Genomic DNA, 25,503 nt, shown 5'->3' with positions numbered 1-25,503 from the left:
GGGCCTGGGAGGGCTTAGGCCCACCCACTAGGGAGCCAGACCTGCCAATCAGAATTCGAAATACTCATCAGCACCTAATTTTTACTCAAGAGTGCAGCATCTGTCATTGCTGGTTTAGTAACTAATATATTTAATTTAACTCTAATAACAGGGATTATTCCTAAAGTATGTACGGGAAGGTCTGCTCAATCCAAGAGTACAATCAACTGATTACAGCATTACCCCAAAAATGGAAGAGGCAAGTGGCAGCGGGAGGAAGTAGGGAACTGGTCTGTCTGCCCAATATAAAGGATCAAAACTAATGGAGGAATGAAAAAAATATACTAGTTTCATTTGTTGACAACTGTGCCATACAGATTGCAAAATAGTTGGGAAGAGATTTTTGATGTACAGATTCCATGGTGTATGAGTTGATACATAAAACGACGCAAGATTCAAGACTTCGTGCTTTTCAGGTAAAATTATTATATAGAATTCTTGCCACCAACAAAATGTTGAATATTTGGGGCATAAAATCCTTGAAGCTCTGCAGATTTTGTTGTGAGGATAAAGAATCAATAGACCATTTATTTTGGTATTGCCCTCAGGTAGCCTGTTTCTGGTCTCAGGTTCAGGAATGGCTGAAAATGCATAGCATTGATCTAAAATTTACCCTAGAAATAGTACTGTTAGGAGATCTGGAGAGACCAGGTCATTCAATTACTAATATACTAATAATCTTAGTAAAAGTATAGATGCTGGATGCTTCTGTGTGTCGTTCTGAATGGGAGTCTGTTGGATGTCTGGTTTGGTGTAGTTGTTGAGCGGCTTCACTGCAAGTATATTATATGTTTTGGATATTCATTTTTTTTTAATGTTTAAAAAAAAAGCCGCGGGGCCAGACAGATGTGTACTCAAAGCATGCGCAGACCAACTGGCAAGTGTCTTCACTGACATTTTCAACCTCTCCCTGACCAAGTCTGTAATACCTACATGTTTCAAATAGACCACCATAGTCCCTGTGCCCAAGAAAGTGAAGATAACCTGCCTAAATTATTACCGCCGCTTAGCACTCACGTCGGTAGCCATGAATTGCTTTGAAAGGCTGGTCATGGCTCACATCAACACCATTATCCCTTCAATTTGCATACCGCCCCAACAGATCCACAGATGATGCAATCTCAATCGCACTCCACACTGCCCTTTTCCACCTTGACAAAAGGAACACCTATGTGAGAATGATGTTCATTGACTACAGGTCTGCGTTCAACATCATAGTGCTCTCAAAGCTCATCACTAAGCTAAGGACCCTGGGACTAAACACCTCCCTCTGCAACTGGATCCTGGACTTCCTGATGGGCCGCCCCCAGGTGGTAAGGGTTGTTAACAACACATCTGCCACGCTGATCTTCAACACTGGATCCCCTCATGGGTGTATGCTTAGTCCCCTCCTGTACTCCCTGTTCACCCATGACTGTGTGGCCAAGCACGACTCCAACACCATCATTACGTTTGGTGACGACACAACAGTGGTAGGCCTGATCACAGACAACGATGAGACAGTCTATAGGGAGGAGGTCAGAGACATGGCAGTGTGGTGCCAGGACAACAACCTCTCCCTCAATGTGAGCAAGACAAAGGAGATGATCGTGGACAATCGGCAACAGAGGGCAGAACAGGCCCACATTCTCATTTACGGGGCTGTGGATCGGCTCGAGTGTTTCAAGTTCCTTGGTGTCCATATTATCAACAAACTATCATGGTCCAAACACACCAAGACAATTGTAAAGAGGGCATGACAACAACTTTTCCCCCTCAGGAGACTGAAAAGTTTTGGCATGTGTCCCCAGATCCTCAAAAAATTATACAACTGCACCTTCGGGAGCATCCTAACTGGTTGCATCACTGCCTGGTATGGCAAATGCTCGGCATCTGACCGTAAGGCGCTACAGACGTTAGTGCGTACGGTCCAGTACATCACTGGGGCCAAGCTTCCTGACATCCAGGACCTATATACGAGGCAGTGTCAGAGGAAGGCCCAAAAAATGGTCAAAGACTCCAGTCACCAAAGTCATAGACTGTTCTCTCTGCTACCGCACGGCAAGCGGTACCGGAGCGCCAAGTCTAGGACCAAAAGACTCCCTAACAGCTTCTACCCCCAAGCCATAAGACGGCTGAACAATTAATTAAATGGTGAGCCAGAAAATGTACACCCCCCTTTGTTTTTACACTGCTGCTAATCAATGTTTATTATCCATGCATAGCCACTTTACAAATTACATCGACTAAACTGTACCCCCACACATTGACTTAGTACCGGCAGCCCCTGTGTATAGCCTCGATATTGTTGTCATTTTCTTGTGTTACTTTTTGATTCGATTTTTAATTTTTTTTACTTTAGTTTATTTAGTAAATACTTTCTTAACTCTATTACTTGAACTGCATTGTTGGTTAAGGGCTTGTAAGTAAGCATTTCACGGTAAGGTCTACACCTGTTGTATTCGGAGCATGTGACAAATACATTTTATTTGACCAATTTCTAGGCTTGCTAAGTACTAGAGTATTTAGTCAACAAGCAACTACGCTCATTTCTATACAGTTGAAGTTGGAAGTTTACATACACCTTAACCAAATACATATGAACTCAGTTTTTCACAATTCCTGACATTTAATCCTTGTAAAGATTCCCTGTCTTTGGTCAGTTAGAATCACCACTTTATTTTAAGAATGTGAAATATCAGAATGATAGTAGAGAGAATGATTTATTTCAGCTTTTATTTCTCTCATCACATTCCCAGTGGGTCAGAAGTTTACAAACACTCAATTAGTATTTGGTAGCATTGCCTTTAAATTGTTTAACTTGGGTCAAATGTTTCGGGTAGCCTTCCACAACCTTCCCACATTAAGTTGGGTGAATTTTGGCCCTTTTGTCTTTCACGTTATGACGATATAGGACTCATTTTACCGTGGATATAGATATTTTTGTGAAAAATGTTTATTACAAAGTTATAATTTTCTGAATGTAACTCTTCAGTTATTTTTAAAATCTGATCAATTAGTCTTCACCTCATTAGTCCCATTCAAAACGTCATAAAATACTTGGTTAACTTTAAATGTAAAACCATATTTTCTCATTTAGAAGGTTAACATCACATTACATCTTTTCAGAAATAAACCCTTTTTCAGGACCCTGTCTTTCAAGAAAATTTGTTAAAGTCCAAATAACTTCACAGATCTTCATTGTAAAGGGTTTAAACACTGTTTCCCATGCTTGTTCAATGAACCATAAACAATTAAGGAACATGCATCTGTGGAACGGTCGTTAAGACACTAACAGCTTACACACGGTAGGCAATTAAGGTCACAATTATGAATACTTAGCACACTAAACAGGCCTTTTTGCTGACTCTGAAAAAAACCAAAAGAAAGATGCCCAGGGTTCCTACTCATCTGTGTGAATGTGCCTTAGGCATGCTGCAAGGAGGCATGAGGACTGCAGATGTGGCCAGGGCAATAAATTGCAATGTCTGTACTGTGAGACGCCTAAGATAGCGCTACAGGGAGATAGGATGGACAGCTGATCGTCCTCGCAGTGGCAGACCATGTGTAACAACACCTGCACAGGATCGATACATCCGAACATCACACCTGCGGGACAGGTACAGGATGGCAACAACAACTGCCCGAGTTACACCAGGAATGCGCAATCCCTCCATCAGTGCTCAGACTGTCTGCAATAGTTTGAGAGAGGCTGGACTGAGGGCTTGTAGGCCTGTTATAAGGCAGGTCCTCACCAGACATCATCGGCAACAACGTCACCTATGGGCACAAACCCACCTTCGCTGGACAAGACAGGACTGGCAAAAAGTGCTCTTCACTGATGAGTTGCGGTTTTGTCTCACCAGGGGTGATGGTCGGAGTTGCGTTTATCATCGAAGGAATGAGCGTTTCACCGAGGTCCGTACTCTGGGGCGGGATCGATTTGGAGGTGGAAGGTCCGTCATGGTCTGGGGCGGTGTGTCACAGCATCATCGGACTGAGCTTGTTGTCATTGCAGGCAATCTCAATGCTATTGGATTGTTGGATCGGAGGGTGAGGGCTAGGGCCATTCCCCCCAGAAATATCCGGGAACTTGCAGGTGCCTTGAGGAGGAGATGCACTGTAGTACTTAATGCAGCTGGTGGCCACACCAGATACTGACTGTTACTTTTTGACCCCCCCTTTTTTCAGGGACACATTATTCCATTTCTGTTAGTCACATGTCTGTGGAATTTGTTCAGTTTATGTCTCAGTTGTTGAATCTTGTTATGTTCATAGAAATATTTACACATGTTAAGTTTGCTGAAAATAAACTTTGCTGTTGTTCTGGGATTGACTTTTCATACCTAAGTACATTCATCTCTAGGAGACAGAACGCGTCTCCTTTCTGAGCGGTATGACGACTACGTGGTCCCATGGTGTTTATACTTGCGTACTTGTTTGTACAGATGAACGTGGTACCTTCAGGCATTTGGAAATTGCTCCCAAGGATGAAGCAGATTTGTGGAGGTCTACAATGTTTTTCTGAGGTCTTGGCTGAATTATTTTGATTTTCCAATGATGTCAAGCAAAGAGGCACTGAGTTTGAAGGTAGGCCTTGAAATGCATCCACAGGTACACCTCCAATTGACTCAAATTATGTCAATTAGCCTATCAGAAGCTTCTAAAGCCATGGCATCATTTTCTGGAATTTTCCAAGCTGTTTAAAGGCACAGTCAACTTAGTGTATGTAAACTTTTGACCCACTAGAATTGTGATTAAGTGAAATAATCTGTCTGTAAACAATTGTTGGAAAAATGACTTGTGTCATGCACCTTTGACTATTGGATGTTCTAATAGGCACTTTAGTATTGCCAGCCTAATCTCAGGAGTTGCTAAGCATTGCTAAGAGCTGCTGGCAAACACAGTAAAGTTTGAATGAATGCTTACGAGCCTGCTGTTGCCTACCACCGCTCAGCCAGACTGCTCTATCAAATCATAGACTTAATTATAATATAATAAACATAGAAATATGAGCCATTGGTCATTATTTTGATCAAATCCGGAAACAATAATTTTGAAAACAAAATGTTTATTCTTTCAGTGAAATACGGAACAGTTCTGTATTTTATCGAACGGGCGGCAACCCTAAGTCTAAATATTGCTGTTACATTGCACAACCTTCAATGTTATGTCATAATTATGTAAAACTCTGGCAAATTAGTTCGCAACGAGCCAGGAGGCCCAAACTGTTGCATATATCCTAGCTCTGCGTGCAATGAACGCAAGAGAAGTGACACAATTTCCCTAGTTAATATTGCATGCTAACATGAATTTCTTTTAACTAAATATGCAGGTTTAAAAAAAGTATACTTCTGTGTATTGATTTTAAGAAAGGCATTGATGTTTATCGTTAGGTACATTCGTGCAACGATTGTGCTTTTTTCGCAAATGTGCTTTTGTTAAATCATCCCCTGTTTGGCGAAGTTGGCTGTCTTTGTTAGGAAGAAATGGTCTTCACACAGTTCGTAACGAGCCAGGCAGCCCAATCTGCTGCATATACCCTGACTCTTTTGCACAGAACGCAAGAGAAGTGACACAATTCCCTAGTTAAAAGAAATTCATGTTAGCAAGCAATATTAACTAAATATACAGGTTTAAAAATATATACTTGTGTATTGATTTTAAGAAAGGCGTTGATGTTTATGGTTAGGTACACATTGGTGCAATGACAGTGCTTTTTTCGCGAATGCGCTTGTTATATCACCCGTTTGGCAAAGTAGGCTGTGATTCAAAGATAAATGAACAAGCACCGCATCAGTTATATGCAACGCAGGACAAGCTACATAAACTAGTAATATCATCAACCATGTGTAGTTAACTAGTGATTATGTTAAGATTGATTGTTTTTTATAAGATAAGTTTTATGCTTGCTAGCACCTTACCTTAGCTCCTTGCTACACTCGCATAACAGGTAGTCAGCCTGCCACGCAGTCTCCTCGTGGAGTGTAATGTAATCGGCCATAATCGGTGCCCAAAAATGCCGATTACCAATTGAAAACTTGAAATCGGCCCTAATTAATCGGCCATTCCGATTAATCGGTCGACCTCTAGTCAAAACCCATAGAGAGCTGTAAAGCGGAGACCCTGAGCTTTGACATAATGTATAGTATGTTACTACGTTCCAATTTAGGCACTTTTCAGTGTCCAACTCTGCCATTTTCAATCCATATACGGGTACGGGTGTAATAAGCTAAGAGCGTCTCGTGAATATACGGCAGAAATATTTTTTCTTTGCTCCAGTATTAATTCTGAATGGTTTGGGCTACAGACGAGTGGTTTTCTGCACTGTAAAGTTACAACCACGGACACAAAGCCATGCTATATTTGTTTCTATGACAGAGGATGTGGTATAGCTCAACCAAGAGCCATATATTAAGAAATGCTTGCCCCTCAAATGATACAAATGTAACAACAGACAGAGCGCACTGGACTTGAAACAACGACACAGATGTAACCATGTGCCATTTAATGTATTTAATGCACCAGTGCTCCCAAGTCAATATGTAATGTGCATTCCACAAGTCATGTGAGTGTTTAAAGAAAATAATCAAGCCCTATGGCCCCTGGTCAAAAGCGGTGCACTACCTATTACGGGTGCCATTGGAGCTGCAGCCCTGGAAGTCAAGGTTTAGGTCTGGGGAAGTGATTGCCTAGCAGAGCTGCTAACAAGGTAATCCGTTTGTGCATCTGCCAGTATGTGGTGGGTGGGGGGGGGTGTCATCATGCATCGGGGGTCACGGGCCAAAGTTCTGTTTACTCATTAACACTAATTGAGTCAATCTGTACATTCTTTTTTTTACACCTGCATGTTTATGTGGCACGCCGGCAAGGGGGCGCCAGGTCAATTGCCGGGGTAAGAGATTTTTGGTTAACCATCAGCCAGCTGGGGAGAGAGGGGTAACTAAGTGATGTCAGGCTCTCATCCTGTGGGATACCTCGCAGCTAGATGCAACATCCTGGCATTCGCCGTCCCTTTTCGGATGAGGAGAAAAAAAACAGCTTTTACTCTTGATCAAATTTGAAATGTAATTTGAAGACAAAATGTTTTGTCTCTAACTGACTTGGGTGCTCTTTGTTTGCTCTTAATAAACAACCTTGACGTTAATTAAAGGTTCAATCACATCCGAGAGCAATGGACCACCTTAATATATTTCTTTACCAACACTCCAGACACAACAGAGTCTGCCCTTCTTATATTAAGACAAATAACCCACTACTCATAGATGGTGCTAACCTCGCCATGTGAGCCCCCTGAGCTAAATCCTAGACATTAGCCAGGGGAGCTACAGCAAGTCTTCAGGCCTCAGACAAGGTCACTCATCACACCAGAATGGTTGACAGAACCACCTCTGTTACATTGGTACACAGACTAAAGCCACACAGCCACACAGCTAACATACAGATACTTCACCAAGCCTCATTAGACTGTGAAAAATAAGCCTCATCAGCTTATTTTGTCAGTCCTTCTCTGTTTGCCATGCCATCGCGGCCTGTGACATATGCTTAGTGACAACACTATTTGTCCCCATAGCCTGATGAGTTGTCATTGTCACTGTAGGAGCTACTCGTAGACAGCGTAACTTCCTGTGGCTAAGTGACTTAGTTACACTAGCCTGCTGTAAATGGCTCATCCTTTAGAGAGGACACGCACTTGGCTTGTGCTTGGGCTTTTTGCTGTGCCACGGTCATCATTCAAACAGCATGCACAGCCTGTTCTCTAGAATAAACATGTGACTGGTGGACCTTAGCAGATAACCTTGTGAGTAGCGCACTATATAGGGAATGAGGTGCCATTTGGGACACAACCCTAGTAAAATTTAGACCACAAAGATGAGTTGATATGGCCATGCCAGATTGTACTCAGATTGACTGGAAATATGAACATTCACATGGTTGATATAGAGGTTGCATTTATCCCCTTTTTCAGCCAGTCATAGAATACCCTTTTCAAGGAGCACATTGTAACAAGTCTCCATGGCCTTCCAGTTTTTATCCATTCGAGCCCACCAGCACATTGTTTTTGCATCTTATTCTGTTATGGCCAGGTAAGCTCTACACAACTGAAAGTATGCTTATGCCTGTCAACTATACTGAACAAAAATATAAATGCAACATGTAAAGTGTTGGTCCCATGTTTCATGAGGTGAAATAAAAACTTCCAGACATTTTTCATACTCACAAAAAGCTGATTTCTCTCCAATTTTGTGCACAATTGTTTACATCCCTGTTAGTGAGCATTTCTCCTTTGCCAAGATATCCATCCACCAGACAGGTGTGGCATATCAAGAAGCTGATGATCATTACACAGGTGCACCTTGTGCTGGGGACAATAAAAGGCCACTCTAAAATGTGCTGTTTTGTCACACAACACAATGCCACGGATGTCTCAAGTTTTGAGTGAGCGAGCAATTGGCATGCTGACTGCAGGAATGTCCACCAGATAATTGAATGTTACTTTCTCTACCATAAGCCGCCTCTAACAACGTTTTAGCGAATTTGGCAGTACGTCCAACCGGCCTCACAACCGCAGACCACATGTAACCACGCCAGCCCAGGACCTCTACATCTGATTTCTTCACTTGCGGAATTGTCTGAGACCAGACACACAGACAGCTGATGAAACTGTAGGTTTGCACAACCGAAGAATTTCTGCACAAAATGTCAGAAACCGTTTAAGGGAAGCTCATCTGCGTGCTCTTCGTCCTTACCAGGGTCTTGACCTGACTGCAGCTCAGTGTTGTAACCGACTTCAGTGGGAAAACACTCACCTTCGATGGCCACTGGCATGTTGGAGAAGTGTGCTCTTCACAGATGAATCTCAGTTTCAACTGTACTGGGCAGATGGCAGATGGTGTCATGTGGACGAGCGTTTTGTTGATGTAAACGTTGTGAACAGAGTGTCCCATGGTGGCGTTGGGTTTATGGTATGGGCAGGCATAAGCTATGGACTACGAACACAATTGCACTTTATCTATGGCAATTTGAATGCACAGAGATACATTGACGAGATCCTGAGGCCCATTGTCGTGCCATTCCTCCACCGCCATCACCTCATGTTTCAGCATGATAATGCACAGACCCATTTCGCAAGGATCTCGATACAATTCCTGGTAGCTGAAAATGTCCCAGTTCTTCCATGGCCTGCATACTCACCAGACATGTCATCCACTGAGCATGTCTGCGATGCTCTAAATCAACGTGTACAACAGGGTTTAAGTTCCCGCCAATATCCAGCAACTTTGCAAAGCCATTGAAGAGGAGTGGAACAACATTCCACAGGCCACAATCAACAGCCTGATCAACTCTATGCGAAGTAATGTGTCGCGCTGCATGAGGCAAATAGTGGTCACACCAGATACTGACTGGTTTCCTGATCCACGCCTCTACCTTTTTTAAAAGTATCTGTGACCAACAGATGCATATCTTTATTCCCAGTCAATGAGAAATCCATAGATTAGGGCCTAATCAATTTATTTCAATTGACTGATTTCCTTATATGAACTGTAACTCAGTAAAATCTTTGAAATTGTTGCAAGTTCCGTTTATATTTTTGTTCAGTGTAAAATAAACTAAAAGGACCCAAATGTCTACTTGAGTCATTCAAATTAGTGTTATAAAACCTCTAACTCTATGCACACACCAACATTACCTCTCCATAGCAACTTCAATTCCATGTTCTACGAATGGGAGAATGTTTCCCCACATGCTAGGTCCATGACATGATAGACTCAGAGAGAGAGAGAGAGCATCAATAAAAAAGACAGTGGAATAAATGAATGGATTAGACGAGAGAGAGAGAGACAGAGAGAGAGAAATCAATCGGCTGCCTTCCTGGTCAACTGGGACTTTTTTTGTTTCACTTAGCATACAAAACGGCCGTTAATTAACGTGACACAATGCGCCGTGATCTCCCGGCTAATTGCTTTTCTATTCGGGTCATGCAATCACTCACCACGCGAAATCTGTGGGAAAACATCATGGTGCCAGCCCTGTAATTGCCTGCTCCTTTCTCCAAAGATACAGTAAAGAGCGAGAGAGAGAAAGAGAGGGGGATCATTTGAACATTTTCCCAATTGGTGTCTCAATATAAATGGGCAGCATCAGATCAGACAAGGCCTTTTGGACCACAACAAAAGGGTTAGTACAAAGACAATGGAGAAGAGCCATCTTAACAAATGCAAGCAATATCTTGATAGCTTTGATTTGGAGCAACAGGGTAGTTCAAGTACACAGAGGTGTGTTGTTTATTGCCATGACAGGAAGTCCTCTGTAGCTCAGTTGGTAGAGCATGGCACTTCCAACGTCAGGATAGTGGGTTTGATTACCGGGACCACCTGTACATAAAATGTATGCATGCATGACTGTAAGTTAATTTGGATAAAGTAGTGGTATGCTGATCTCAGTTGTGTGTGTCCAACTTTTCACTCATAATTATTCATGATTCATTCAGGAGTTTTTTTCTAAAAGCTTCACCCAATATGGATGAAAATATCTTCAAATTAAAGCTGGCAGTCTGCACTTTTACCTCATAGTCATCGTATCATTTCAAATCCAAAGTACTGGAGTACAGAGCCAAAATAATCAAAACAAATGTGTCACTGTCCCAATACTTTTGGAGCTCACTGTATTCTTTCACTTTCAAGAGGAGCAAAACTTTTCTCTCCCGACACTTATGCCACAACATTTATACAATCAAAATAAACCTACATTTGTAATTTTATTTTATAAGAATCTGTCGCTAAGTAAACATGCTTGGGCGAGAAGAATGGGCTTGGATCACGACATAAGGACAGACGTCGTCAGCAATGGAATAATTATACGGACAGACAAAGTAGACCTACAAAACAACGCTAATTAGACAGACAAAAACAACCATATGGCCTCAGCAAAGTGTACAGAAAAAAACTACATTGAACAACAATGACTAGCAATGGATTCTGATTCATACATGGTGTTTGGAGAAGGGGAGACTTGTGCCCTGAGACGAGTGACTAGTGTGAGTGAATGAAACAGCCGTGCATGTCAGTCTGGGGAAATGAGAGCAGAGGGAGAGCGGGTTGTTCTAAACCAATCGTTATAGCAGGCTCAACCAGTTTCTTTACAGACAGAAGAACTAGACAATAGTTAGGAGCACACAGCGTTTCACACTGTTGAAAATTATTTGTTTCCATTTCACAGATAATTACAAAAAATGACTTGTGTCATAATCGTATTCGCAAAATTCTCCATACCCATTAAGATAACTTGTTTTGTCCAAGTACTCGACACACCCCTTGGATAAAAGCATCTGCTAAATGGCATATATCATCATATTATTAATGCTGCATTTAGACGAGGGACGCAAATACCGTCAAACCAGTCGGCATAGCGGGACAAGAAAGCAAGACAGACGGTGACGGCAAAAGCAAGCCAGCATGAAGGTATGCATTGCTATGGTGATTTCAGTAAAACAAAATTAATCAAATCAACATCCGGTAGAAAACAATGAATGAATGTTCACACACACAAAACACACACATTTAGTTAAGAGGGCTGAGCATGATGTGCTTTTTGTGCTAATTCAGTTTGCTGCAACACATTTTCAGAGTTCTTGTCGTGCATATCATCATCTTTTTTAACATGGAGTTATGTGCTAAAGATCAACTTCATTGTGTGTTACAGTTACTTAATAACATGCGTTACAGTTAGTTACATCACTTGGGTCTATTGGCAATTTATCGACGTCATAACATTTGAAGAGAGGGCAAGAGAAAGAGAGGGCATTTTGTATTGTGTTAGAGTATGCATGAGTTCCAACCCGAGGGGTGAATTCAAGAAACAGAAGGAAAGGAATGATAGAGTAGGATAGAGGAGGAGGAGAAGAGAAGTTATAGGTTAGTGTCTTTCGCACTAAAGGCCGTGGTGAAGCAAGCCAAGGTCAGAGCTGGAGCCGAGGCTGGGTGAGAAATATTTTTGTGTTTACTCTGTCAACACCCACAACGATAAATAAAAAATGACTGAGTAAGCACCCTATTCAAGAGGAATCACAGGCGGAAAAACCACAGGAGGCCTTGGAGAGTGTTGGAAAGTTGCTGTTTACTTACAGGACAAACTTGCTATGTTACTACAATGTTTCCGAATGTGTTTACGATGTTATACTTTACATCCACAGTGATGCACATTAAATTGTTACTATGTTGATGAAAGTCAACAAACTGCAGGTATAACATGGTTAGTGCTATTGTCACGTCCTGACCCTTGTAAGAGGTCATTTTCCATAGTAGAGTGGTCAGGGCGTGACAGGTGGGTTGTTTTGGGTGTTTTGGGGTTTTCTGTTTATATGTGGGCTTTTTCTAGATTTCTATTTCTATGTTTTGTTTTCTATGCTTTGGCCGGGTATGGTTTCCAATCAGAGGCAGGTGTCTATCGTTGTCTCTGATTGGAAGCCATACTTAGGCAGCCTGTTTTTCCTTTGGGTTTTGTGGGTTGTTTTCCATTTTGTCAGTGTGTACCTTACGGAACTGTTGTCGGTCGTTTTATTGTTATGGTTCAAGTGTCTTCATTAAAAGTTTAAAAATGAGCACTATACACGCTGCGCCTTGGTCTACTCATTTCGACGCCTGTGACAGAACTACCCACCACCAACGGACCAAGCAGCGTTCATTCTCCAGGAGGATGAGCGGGACCAAGCAGTATGGCTCAGAGGAGTGGACCTGGGAGGAGATCCTAGATGGGGCAGGACCGTGGACAAGGCCGGGAGAATATCGCCGCCCGCCGGAGGAGATAGAGGCAGCGAGGGCGGAACGGCGATACTGGGATAAACGGCTAGGCAAGCAACTGGAGGTTGAGTGGCAGTGGCAATAATTTTTTTTGGGGGGGGACACACGGGTAGATTGGTTAAGGTGAGGTTAAGACTTGAGCCAACTCCCCGTGCTTACCGTGGCGAGCGAGTGACTGTAGAAGCACCGTGTGATGCCGTGGTGCGCACGGTGTCGCCCATGCGCACTCACAGCCCGGTGCGCTCGGTGCAAGCTCCTTACCGTGCCATGCTAGAGTTGGCATTCAGCCAGGAAGGAGTGCGCCGGCTCAGCGTTCCTGGTCTCCGGTGCGTCTCTTCGGCCCAGGTTATTCTGTGCCAGCTCTACGCACGGTAACCCCAGATCGCCAGCTCAACCCAGTGCGGCCTATTCCAGCTCCCCGCCCTTGCCGGGCTATGGTCAACATCGAGCCAGGACGGGTTGTGCCAGCCTTAAGTGCCAGACCACCAGTGCGCCTCCAAGGCCCAGTGTACCCTGTGCCTGCTCCGCGCACTCTCCCTCCAGTGTGCCACCATGGCCCAGTACGTCCTGTGCCTGCTCCTCGCACTCTTCCTCCAGCGACGCTCCTCAGCTTGGAGCCTCCAGCGACGCTCCTCAGCCCGAAGCCTCCAGCGACGCTCTTCAGCCCGGAGCCTCCAGCGACGGCCTGCAGCCCGGATCCTCCAGCGGCGGCCTGTAGGTCAGAACCTCCAGCGGTGGTCTACAGCACAGATCCTCCGATAATGAGCCACAGACCAGTGTTACAAAAGCAGAGGGATCTGTGGGCGGAACGGGGGTTACGCCCTGAGCCGGAGCCACCTCCGTTGCTGGAGGATCGGAGGGAGAGGAAGGGTCTGGTTGTAGCACATGAGCCGCCATAGACGTTTGTCTTCCTCCCTTCTCTCCCTTTGTGTTTGGGTTTGTTTTTGTTGGTTTTTGTTTGGGTGCAGTCGAGGTCTGCACCTTTGGGGGGGTGGGGGGCGTACTGTCACGCCCTGACCCTTGTAAGAGGTCATTTTCCATAGTAGAGTGGTCAGGGCGTGACAGGTGGTTGTTTTGGGTTTTCTGTTTATGTGGGCTTTTTCTAGATTTCTATTTCTATGTTTTGTTTTGTCCGGGTATGGTTTCCAATCAGAGGTAGGTGTCTATCGTTGTCTCTGATTGGAAGCCATACTTAGGCAGCCTGTTTTTCCTTTGGGTTTTGTGGGTTGTTTTCCATTTTGTCAGTGTGTACCTTACGGAACTGTTGTCGGTCGTTTTATTGTTTTGGTTCAAGTGTCTTCATTAAAAGTTAAAAAATGAGCACTATACACGCTGCGCCTTGGTCTACTCATTTCGACGCCTGTGACAGCTATGTCCAAGAACTGTGTTGTGAAGATTAATAACACCAGATGTTTTTTTAGACACACTTCTCGATTCATTTTTTACTTTCTTCCTTTAAGTTAATGCAAAAAAAGATATATTAGACTCCTTGAACATAATCAAAAACCTTGTGCGTCTTTATCTGCAGTATATACTCTAAAGACTGAGATATGTACTCCCTCAATGTAGGATGTCTAATTGTGTGAAATCTGCAATCCAATTTTCAGGAGAGGGGGATTGAAATGTTGAAATTTGCTTGTTCTCATCGTCACCGCTGCTACGCTACAAAACGTCTTGTCAGAATCCCTTTGTGGTGGTCTTTGATCTTGGTTTGGAAGAGCTCAAAAGGACTGTTCTTTAAACTGGGCCGGTCCGGGCTTAGCTTTTGATCTCTGGTTATCGTAGGTGGCCTAATAATAATCAGGACACGGGAGGAGAGTAATCTGGCCAGTATGACACACAAAGAGATCCTCATCAACCAGTTCTCTCCTGAGAGTTGAGAAAGGTCACTTGGGGATTGTGAGTGATCTGATTGATCACAACAAGGTCAGATGGTTTTAGATTGTTTGGCTTCAAAATATCCCCTCACGGGTTATACAATCCATGGAGCGATATGTAACTGAAAACTATTGAATAGCTTATTTTGTTCCAAAACAGCTTCCAAATCAGTATCCCGGATGCAACCTTCTGCCGGTTTGCCCTTGAGTAAGGCACTGAACCCTTACAACTGTTCCAGGGTTGCTTTTCAACATCTGAACTTCTGCGTCTAACCCCTAGAAGTGTGTCTCAGGGGGGCTGGGTTGTAAGAAAAAAAATACATTGTCATTGGTCCTATCTTCTCTATGCTCTTGTATGAGGCATAGTTTAACAACTGAGCTAGTTTTTTATGAAAGTCGGACAAGAAAGCATGCAGGTATAGAGGTGGTGTGGCTGAACAATCATCACAATCCTCATGTGACATGACTACAACTTAATGCTACTAGCTTTACCTAACCTAACAACCTAACATAAAAACACTGCTATGATCAGGTCAACCCAGCCCAATGGTTTCCCTGTGGACTAACACTAGATCATAGTATGACATAATTACAACCTAATACTAACATAATTTAACAACCTAACATGACATCAATGGCACTGTCAGGTCAAACCAGAACATGAGGTTCCCTGTGAATGTACTTCAGTCACATAGGTGACTCTCTGGGGACTTGCTACGGATTAGGTTTTATATATATATTCATAGTGTCACGTCCTGACCATAGAGAGCTCTTATTTTCTATGGCAGAGTAGGTCAGGGTGTGAGGGGGTGGGGGGGGGGGGGGGGGGTTTATTATAGTATATTGTTTGTTTTGCAAAGTTTCACATTAAAATAAAAGATGTGGAACGATACCCACGCTGTGCTTTGGTCTCCTTCCTACGACGAACGTGGCACAGAGTGGATTAATAATTCATGCTAATTATTCTAGGTCACCTGGATTGGACTATGTGATGCAGTTATGTTGATCAAATTGACAGTAGTGAGATAGCAGGGTAATATTAACTAGGAACCTGACGGAAGTCAATGGGCCGAAATGGGGTGGGACAATTTTAAATTGTTGTCATTTAGCAGATGCTTTTATCTAGTGCGACTTAAAGTAGTGCATTCATCTTAAAATAGGTAGGTGAGACAACATTTCACAATCGTAGCAAGTACGTCTTCCCTCAACGTAATGGGGGGGGGGTGGGCGGAAGTTCCTCTTGCTGCTCTGTAGGCAAGCTCCAGGGTCTTAAAGATGATGTGTGCTTCGACTGGAAGCCAGTGAAGTGTGCGGAGGAGTGGGGTGACATGGGAGATCTTGGGAAGGTTGAACACCAGGCATGCTGTGTCATTCTGGATAAGTTGCAGGAGTTTGATGACAAAAGCAGGGAGCCCAGCCAACAGAGAGTTACAGTAGTCCAGACGGGAGATGACAAGTGCCTGGATTAGTACCTGCACCACTTCCTGTGTGAGGAAAGGTCGCACTCTACGGATGTTGTAGAGCATGAACCTGCAGGAGCGAGTCACTGATTTGAGGTTTGCAGAGAACAACAGGGTGTTGTCCAGGGTAACGCCAAAGTTCTACCTGAAAGTTCTACCGGAAACACCTTTCCATTTTCCGTTGCAAAACGTTTTTCTACGGTGTACACTGACAAATACGATCCTGATGCAGGAGATCTGGTAACAATCACAAAGCAGGGCCTACGTGTGTGCAGTGAATGTCTGCGGCTTGGGTCCTTTGGTACAAACTTCATAGCTCATTAGACATTATACATGTGCTTATAATGCACTGTAAAGTTGATATTGAAGTGCTACCGGTCCTTTTCCAAAATGGTGCAATGTTTAATGTGTGTATTTGGGAATAGTTGATTAGAACAGCGGAACGAGGAGGGCGTCAGAAAAACACATCTTGTTATCGTGAATCAAAAGAGGACAGTCAAATTGCAAGGTAACAGTAGTTCTCTGACTGACAGTGAAGTCACCAGCTAAAGTCTCTGATCTCCCAAACCGCATCTCTATCAGGAGTTTGAACTCACACGACATCCAGGACACTTCACCAAAATATTATGTTTTCATTCAGACCTTTTTTTTTTTGAGTAATGAGAATAAAGTACAGGCCCGTGCAAGTCCATTCACGGCAGCGTTGTATCGATTTTCATTGAGATCAGCTAAAGCAATTTTTAGAGTGTGATTATGAGAGCTAGTCCATTAGTCCCTAGTTGTAAGAGGGGCCTCAGTATTATAAGCACTGCATAAACTTTCTCTCCACAAAGGATACATTTAGTTCCGTGTCTATCTTTTGAGCCAGACACCAAGTCCCATACGGTTCTGATCAAAAGTAGTGCACTATACAGGGAATAGGGTAACATAAAACAGGCATTATTGTGGAACGAGCTAGAGAAGACGGTTCAAAACAGAATGTGATGGAGAGGCGTCGTCAATAGCCTATGCTCCCTGAGGAGCGGATGGGCCTAAGTAAAGACTAAGGTAAAAATGTCCATGCACCTACTACGCTGTTGCATCTGCGTTAAATATAGAATGCATTTCTGCTTTGTGGACGTGGCCTACAAAATCTAGACGGGGCCTACTTTATCAAATAAAACAATAGAAAAAGAGAAGGTGAACATTTTCTCTCTGCATTTATCAAGGAATGCACTTCAGTCTGTCTTTTCGCGTGGAAAGGGAAAAGGTGATAGTTCATTGTCATTTTTTTACTTATGTACTGTCAGGTGAGTATGCTTGCGTCCCAAATGGCACCCTGTTCCCTACATAGTGCACTACTTTAAGTAATGCACTTTGTAGGGAACAGGGTGCCATTTGACACACGGCCTATGTTTCCCCAAGACACCTATGGGATATGAGACCAGAGGAAAAAGAGCAGACAGTGGCTTACCACGTGATGAACAATGTTCCACGGAGAGAAGCATGGGGTAACCTTTAAAAACATTACACCTCTGCTGAATCTTGACGTTGTACACTGGCTGCACAGGGCGTCTAGCAGGGCAAGTTCTGGGCAGCTTGACTGACATGTTTTTAAGATGTCTATATTTTTTATATCTACTTCATAGATTTTTGTATCTCTCGGTAGTCAAAACTAACGCAGATAGATACAGCAGTATTTTTGTTCGTTTTTTGTTCTTCTTCCAACTACAAAAATCATCTTCAAACGATATGCCTACATCCTAAATGGCACCTAAATGGCACTATGGATGATCAAAAATATCTCTGAACAGAGCCATGAACCCCTCCTCCTCTCCTCTCTTCCAGACGGTCGTAGCCCACTCCAACGCCCGCCCAGTCAGCAGAGAAATAACCGTGGCAAACATGGACCTCTCGGCGGTGGGGGCTCCCATCTGAAGCGCAAAATAGAGGGAGCATTGGAGTAGGAAGCCTACAAGGCAGATCTGTATGTAAAAACAATTAAGGATTACTCACTCACTCCTTTTCTTGTCCCTATGAGCCCTGGTCAAAAATAGTATACAACTGGGGACGGCCATGGTTGAGGTTCTTTGCAGTCTTCAACGTTGAACATGCCCGAGAGGCGTTGCCTTCCACTAGAGGAGGATACTCTTCCACCCGTCGACCCAGCGAGCCAGCACATCAGTCCGCCCAGGCCAGCAATGCCTGTTTGTCCCTTCTGGATAAATATGACTGGACCCCATCTAAATGCCGTGGCTTCCTACTCCAGTGCTCCCTCTATTTTGCGCTTCAGATGGGAGCATGACCCCACCCATGGTCGAGGTTGAGAATCACGAACTGGTCACCCGAATGCCGGAGAACCTGTTTTCCTGTTCCCTTTCATGTTTTAGCCCTTGTGGTCTGGGAAGTAGATGTGGACCAGTGGTGGTCAGTGCCATTTATGATGAGGGAGGACAATTATTTTTTTTCATGAGCATGGCCTTATTTCTATTACAGCATGTTGGATGACTGTCATTCATATTCCATTCATCCACTTCAATGTAACATTGATGAAGATGGCACCGAAGGGGATGGCTGCCGTCTCTTAACCAACCGTGCTATTTATTATAGAATTTTTTTTTTAACTTGTTTTGCACATAATGTTGCTGCTACCGTCTCTTATGACCGAAAAGAGCTTCTGGACATCAGAATAGCGACTACTCACCTCAAATTGGACGAAGAGTTTTTCATTAATGAGTTGGACGGGAAGGATATACTCCAAACACCCGAACAGGCCCTCATACTCGTCATTCGCTGGAGGAGGAAGCTGAGATTTTGCGGAAAGAGATCAGGGTGCCTTGTGAGGATCAGGCGAAGAGTGGCTAATCTGCCTTTGCCCTCTGTACTGCTAGCTAACGTTCAATCGCTGGAAAAAAAGTTTGACAAACGGAAAGCACGTATATCCTACCAACGGGACATAAAAAACTGTAATATCTTATGTTTCACCGAGTCGTGGCTGAACAATGAGATTAATAACATAGAGCTGGCTGGTTATAAACTCTATTGGCAGGATAGAACAGCAGCATCTGGTAAGACACGGGGCGGGGGCCTATATATATTTGTAAACAACAGCTGGTGCACGATATCTAAGGAAGTCTCGAGGTTTTGCTCGCCTGAGGTAGAGTATATCATGATAAGCTGTAGACCACACTATCTTCCTAGAGTTTTCATCTATATTTTTTGTAGCTGTGTACATACCACCACAGACTGATTCTGATTCTGGCACTAAAACCACACTCAATGAGCTGTATACTGCCATAAGCAAACAGGAAAACGCTCATCCTTAGGCGGCGCTCCTAGGGGCCGGGGACTTTAATGCAGGGAAACTTAAATCTGTTTTGCTAGAACAGACTGGAATATGCTCCGGGATTTTTCCAATGGCATTGAGGAGTACAGCACATTAGTCACTGGCTTCATCAATAAGTGCATCGATGACGTTGTCCCCACAGTGACTGTACGTACATACCCCAACATGAAGCCATGGATTACAGGCAAAATTCGCACTAAACTAAAGGGTAGAGCTGCCGCTTTCAAGGAGCAGGACTCTAACCGGGAAGCTTATAAGAAATCCCGCTGTGCCCTCAGACGAACCATCAAACAGGCAAAGCGTCAATACAGGACTAAGATCGAATTGTACTACACCGGCTCCAACGCTCATCGCAGGTGCGAAAATCTGATATCAACTTTGGAGGGGACAATTACATGAAATTTTCTCAAGAGCAATTCCTGAGGGGGACACCAAAAGTAGTGCTGTAACACATAGCCTACATTGTAATATTTTTTGAAAAGAAGGTTGACGATATCCGATCCTCGTTTGCTAAGTCAAACGACACCGCTGGTCCTGCTCACACTGCCCTACCCTGTGCTTTGACCTCTTTCTCCCCTCTCTCTCCAGATGAAATCTCGCGTCTTGTGACGGCCGGCCGCCCAACAACCTGCCCACTTGACCCTATCCCCTCCTCTCTTCTCCAGACCATTTCCGGAGACCTTCTCCCCTTCCTCACCTCGCTCATCAACTCATCCTTGACCGCTGGCTACGTCCCTTCCGTCTTCAAGAGAGCGAGAGTTGCACCCCTTCTGAAAAAACCTACACTCGATCCCTCCGATGTCAACAACTACAGACCAGTATCCCTTCTTTCTTTTCTCTCCAAAACTCTTGAACGTGCCGTCCTTGGCCAGCTCTCCTGCTATCTCTCTCAGAATGACCTTCTTGATCCTAATCAGTCAGGTTTCAAGACTGGGCATTCAACTGAGACTGCTCTTCTCTGTGTCACGGAGGCTCTCCGCACTGCTAAAGCTAACTCTCTCTCCTCTGCTCTCATACTTCTAGACCTATCTGCTGCCTTTGATACTGTGAACCATCAGATCCTCCTCTCCACCCTCTCCGAGTTGGGCATCTCCGGCGCGGCCCACGCTTGGATTGCGTCCTACCTGACAGGTCGCTCCTACCAGGTGGCGTGGCGAGAATCTGTCTCCGCACCATGCGCTCTCACCACTGGTGTCCCCCAGGGCTCTGTTCTAGGCCCTCTCCTATTCTCGCTATACACCAAGTCACTTGGCTCTGTCATATCCTCACATGGTCTCTCCTATCATTGCTATGCAGACGACACACAATTAATCTTCTCCTTTCCCCATTCTGATAACCAGGCGGCGAATCGCATCTCTGCATGTCTGTCAGACATATCAGTGTGGATGACGGATCACCAGCTCAAGCTGAACCTCGGCAAGACGGAGCTGCTCTTCCTCCCGGGGAAGGACTGCCCGTTCCATGATCTCGCCATCACGGTTGACAACTCCCTTGTGTCCTCCTCCCAGAGTGCTAAGAACCTTGGCGTGATCCTGGACAACACCCTGTCGTTCTCCACTAACATCAAGGCGGTGACCCGATCCTGTAGGTTCATGCTCTACAACATTCGCAGAGTACGACCCTGCCTCACACAGGAAGCGGCGCAGGTCCTAATCCAGGCACTTGTCATCTCCCGTCTGGATTACTGCAACTCGCTGTTGGCTGGGCTCCCTGCCTGTGCCATTAAACCCCTACAACTCATCCAGAACGCCGCAGCCCGTCTGGTGTTCAACCTTCCCAAGTTCTCTCACGTCACCCCGCTCCTCCGCTCTCTCCACTGGCTTCCAGTTGAAGCTCGCATCCGCTACAAGACCATGGTGATTGCCTACGGAGCTGTGAAGGGAACGGCACCTCCATACCTTCAGGCTCTGATCAGGCCCTACACCCAAACAAGGGCACTGCGTTCATCCACCACTGGCCTGCTGGCCACCCTACCTCTGAGGAAGCACAGTTCCCGCTCAGCCCAGTCAAAACTGTTCGCTGCTCTGGCACCCCAATGGTTTAACAAGCTCCCTCACGACGCCAGGACAGCGGAGTCAATCACCACCTTCCGGAGACACCTGAAACCCCACCTCTTTAAGGAATACCTAGGATAGGATAAAGTAATCCTTCTAACCCCCCCCTTAAAATATTTAGATGCACTATTGTAAAGTGGTTGTTCCACTGGATATCATAAGGTGAATGCACCATTTTGTAAGTCGCTCTGGATAAGAGCGTCTGCTAAATGACTTAAATGTAAATGTAATATGGTAAATGTATATTGAGGAACCAAAGAAATAAGGTGTTTGCCGTACTCCTAACTACCGGTACCCAAAACTACACAACTAATCACAACAGCAATACCATTGCCTTTAACAAATCTTAGTTCAGTCACCAGTTTAAGTTGAGAATGGGGGTATCCATGGCATTTTCCAATTATGTTCCTATTTTACAAGTAAAGAAAATTGAGAACCTTTCATAATGTTGCCAAACAAAGACTCAACAAACTTAGCTGAGACTCCCTGTCTCTGCCAGTCTGTCCCTGCATATCTGTCCCCAACTCTGCTGTCTGTGCCATCTGTTGCCTGCTCTGCCTAATGACATTGTGAAACATTTCCATTAGAATTTCATTTCTTTCTTATGAACATTTTATCAACTAGTCTTTGAGATATTAGGCTACTAGGGTTCTTACTTTGCGTTTTGGTGTACTGAAAAATACTCTGATGTCCGTCTTTTATTTTTCTGCCATTTTTCTACCTGGCTGGCTGGCTGGCTACACACACACACAGTGTGTAGGTTATTTACAGTAGGAGATGGGCTTCTATCATCTTATCTTTTATCATTCTATTTGGGCTTCGATCTAAAAGGTAGCTAGCAAATGTGAAACGGATTAAAATGACAAGAGTTGACAGCTGTATGAGTTCACCATTTACACAACATATGCTGCAACCTTTTGTAATTTGAATAGTTTGTTTCATATTGGCTGGCTTCCAACAATAGCTGAATTTGCAAAGCTAGCGAGCACCAATTCCGTTTCAGTGGTGTTTGCTATAATCTTTGCTACCCGGGTTAAATAAAGGTGAAATGAAATAAATAAATAAAAGTTCCCTTGCGACAATTTAGCTTTTGCAATGAGACCATTAAATATATTTAAGACAATGGTAGAAGAGAGTGTAGTTCTGTTCAGTTTGGACTCCAGTTTATCGCTAAACTTATCACAGGGACTTTGAAGCACTAACTTACATTATCTGCATGCTGATCTTGGAATAAATTGACGATAGCAAAGATTCCATCTTTGACGAGGCCACATAAATGGAATAGGTACTAGCTAGCTTAATAGTTAATATTTGCGCGCTAGTTCTGCATATTCAGCTAGTGTGTGTGCGCGATTGACTGGATTAACCTCACGTCAGTTACGTTCATTGAGTGCCTTTCAGACAGTGGATACGACCCCTCTGTTACCTTGCCAACTAAGGAACTGGATCAAACCATTGTGAGGCAAAGGGTGGGGGGGTTGCAATCTTTTGAAACTTAAAAACGCGCTATTAAGTGTCTATAATCAGCACAATTGCTTTCATTGCATATTAATAATATTATTTAAATTACATAGTTATGTTTCAGTGATATATTGGGGGGGACAAATCATATTTTTCCCAGGATGGGGGGTCGTGTCCCCCCTTGGATTTCCACCCCTGGCTCATCGGATGTGGCAGGGCTTGCGAACTATTACAGACTACAAAGGGAAGCACAGCCAATAGCTGCCCAGTGACACGAGCCTACCAGACGAGCTAAATAACTTCTATGCTCGCTTCGAGGCAAGTAACATTGAAACATGCATGAGAGCATCAGCTGTTCCGGACGACTGTGTGATCACAGCCGATGTGAGTAAGACCTTTAACCTGTTAGGGCTAGGGGGCAGTATTGACACGGCCGGATAAAAAACGTACCCGATTTAATCTGGTTACTACTCCTGCCCAGTAACTAGAATATGCATATACTTATTACATATGGATAGAAAACACCCTAAAGTTTCTAAAACTGTTTGAATGGTGTCTGTGAGTATAACAGAACTCATATGGCAGGCAAAAACCTGAGAAGATTCTGTACAGGAAGTGGCCTGTCTGACAAGTTGTTGTTCATCTTGGCTCTTTTTATTGAAGACTGAGGATCTTTGCTGTAACGTGACACTTCCTACGGCTCCCATAGGCTCTCAGAGCCCGGGAAAAAGCTGAATGATATCGAGGCAGCCCCAGGCTGAAACACATTTACGCTTTTGGCAAGTGGCCGATCAGAGGACAATGGGCTTAGGCGCGTGCCCGAGTCGACCCCGTGCTTTATTTTCTTTCCTCTTTTTACCTAAACGCAGATTCCCGGTCGGAATATTATCGCTTATTTACGAGAAAAATGGCATAAAAATTGATTTTAAACAGCGGTTGACATGCTTCGAAGTACGGTAATGGAATATTTAGAATTTTTTGGTCACGAAATGCGCCATGCTCGTCACCCTTCTTTACCCTTTCGGATAGTGTCTTGAACGCACAAACAAAACGCCGCTGTTTGGATATAACTATGGATTATTTGGGACCAAACCAACATTTGTTATTGAAGTAGAAGTCCTGGGAGTGCATTCTGACGAAGACAACAAAGGTAATAACATTTTTCTTACAGTAAATCTGACTTTGGTGAGTGCTAAACTTGCTGGGTGTCTAAATAGCTAGCCCTGTGATGCTGTGCTATCTACTGAGAATATTGCAAAATGTGCTTTCACCGAAAAGCTATTTTAAAATCGGACATATCGAGTGCATAGAGGAGTTCTGTATCTATAATTCTTAAAATAATTGTTATGCTTTTTGTGAACGTTTATCGTGAGTAATTTAGTACATTTTTTGTAAATTCACCGGAAGTTTGCGGGGGTATGCTAGTTCTGAACGTCACATGCTAATGTAAAAAGCTGGTTTTTGATATAAATATGAACTTGATTGAACAAAACATGCATGTATTGTATAACATAATGTCCTAGGTGTGTCATCTGATGAAGATCATCAAAGGTTAGTGCTGCATTTAGCTGTCTTCTGGGTTTTTGTGAAATTATATGCTAGCTTGAAAAATGGGTGTCTGATTATTTCTGGCTGGGTACTCTGCTGACATAATCTAATGTTTTGCTTTCGTTGTAAAGCCTTTTTGAAATCGGACAGTGTGGTTAGATTAATGAGAGTCTTGTCTTTAAAATGGTGTAAAATAGTCATATGTTTGAGAAATTGAAGTAATAGCATTTCTAAGGTATTTGAATAACGCGCCACAGGATTCCACTGGCTGTTACGTAGGTGGGACGATTTCGTCCCGCCGGCCCTAGAGAAGTTAACGAGAGTCTTGTCTTTAAAATGGTGTAAAATAGTCATATGTTTGAAAAATTGAAGTTTTTGCATTTTTGAGGTATTTGAATATCGCGCCATGGGATTGCACTGGCAAGCGTCCCACCTAGCCCATAGAGGTTAAACAAGTCAACATTCTCAGGGCCGCAGAGCCAGACGCAGTGTCCGAAATTACGTTTTTGGCTCACCTGCGAAGGGGACTGGTAGATGAAAAAAATCCACCAGCCAAGCATATTTTTTACCGGCCAAAATAATAAACAGCCTTTTTGTGTCACAGAAACATTTATTTCAGTACATTTCATTGAGATAATAAATTATTATGTTGAATACAAACTTAAAGAAGAGGCGAGAGCAAAATTTGAAACAAGATTATTTTAATATTGATCAACGGTTAAATCAAATCAAGTTTATTTGTAAAGCACATTTAGAAACAACTGTGCTATACAGAGTCCAAAAATGCCAAACAGTGGGCACACAATGAAATAAACAAAACATATCAGATATAATGAATAAGACTACATAGAAGTCAAAACAGGGCAACCACACTGGTAAAATAAAATTATGAGAAGTGCAGTGGACATAGCACTGGTGCTCTCCTGATACAAAGGGGAAACAGGGGAAACAGGTCTACAG

Source organism: Salmo salar, chromosome ssa08 (assembly GCF_905237065.1).
Source record: "Salmo salar chromosome ssa08, Ssal_v3.1, whole genome shotgun sequence".
NCBI classification, from domain to species: Eukaryota; Metazoa; Chordata; class Actinopteri; order Salmoniformes; family Salmonidae; genus Salmo; species Salmo salar.
Note: the sequence above shows the minus strand (reverse complement) of the source record.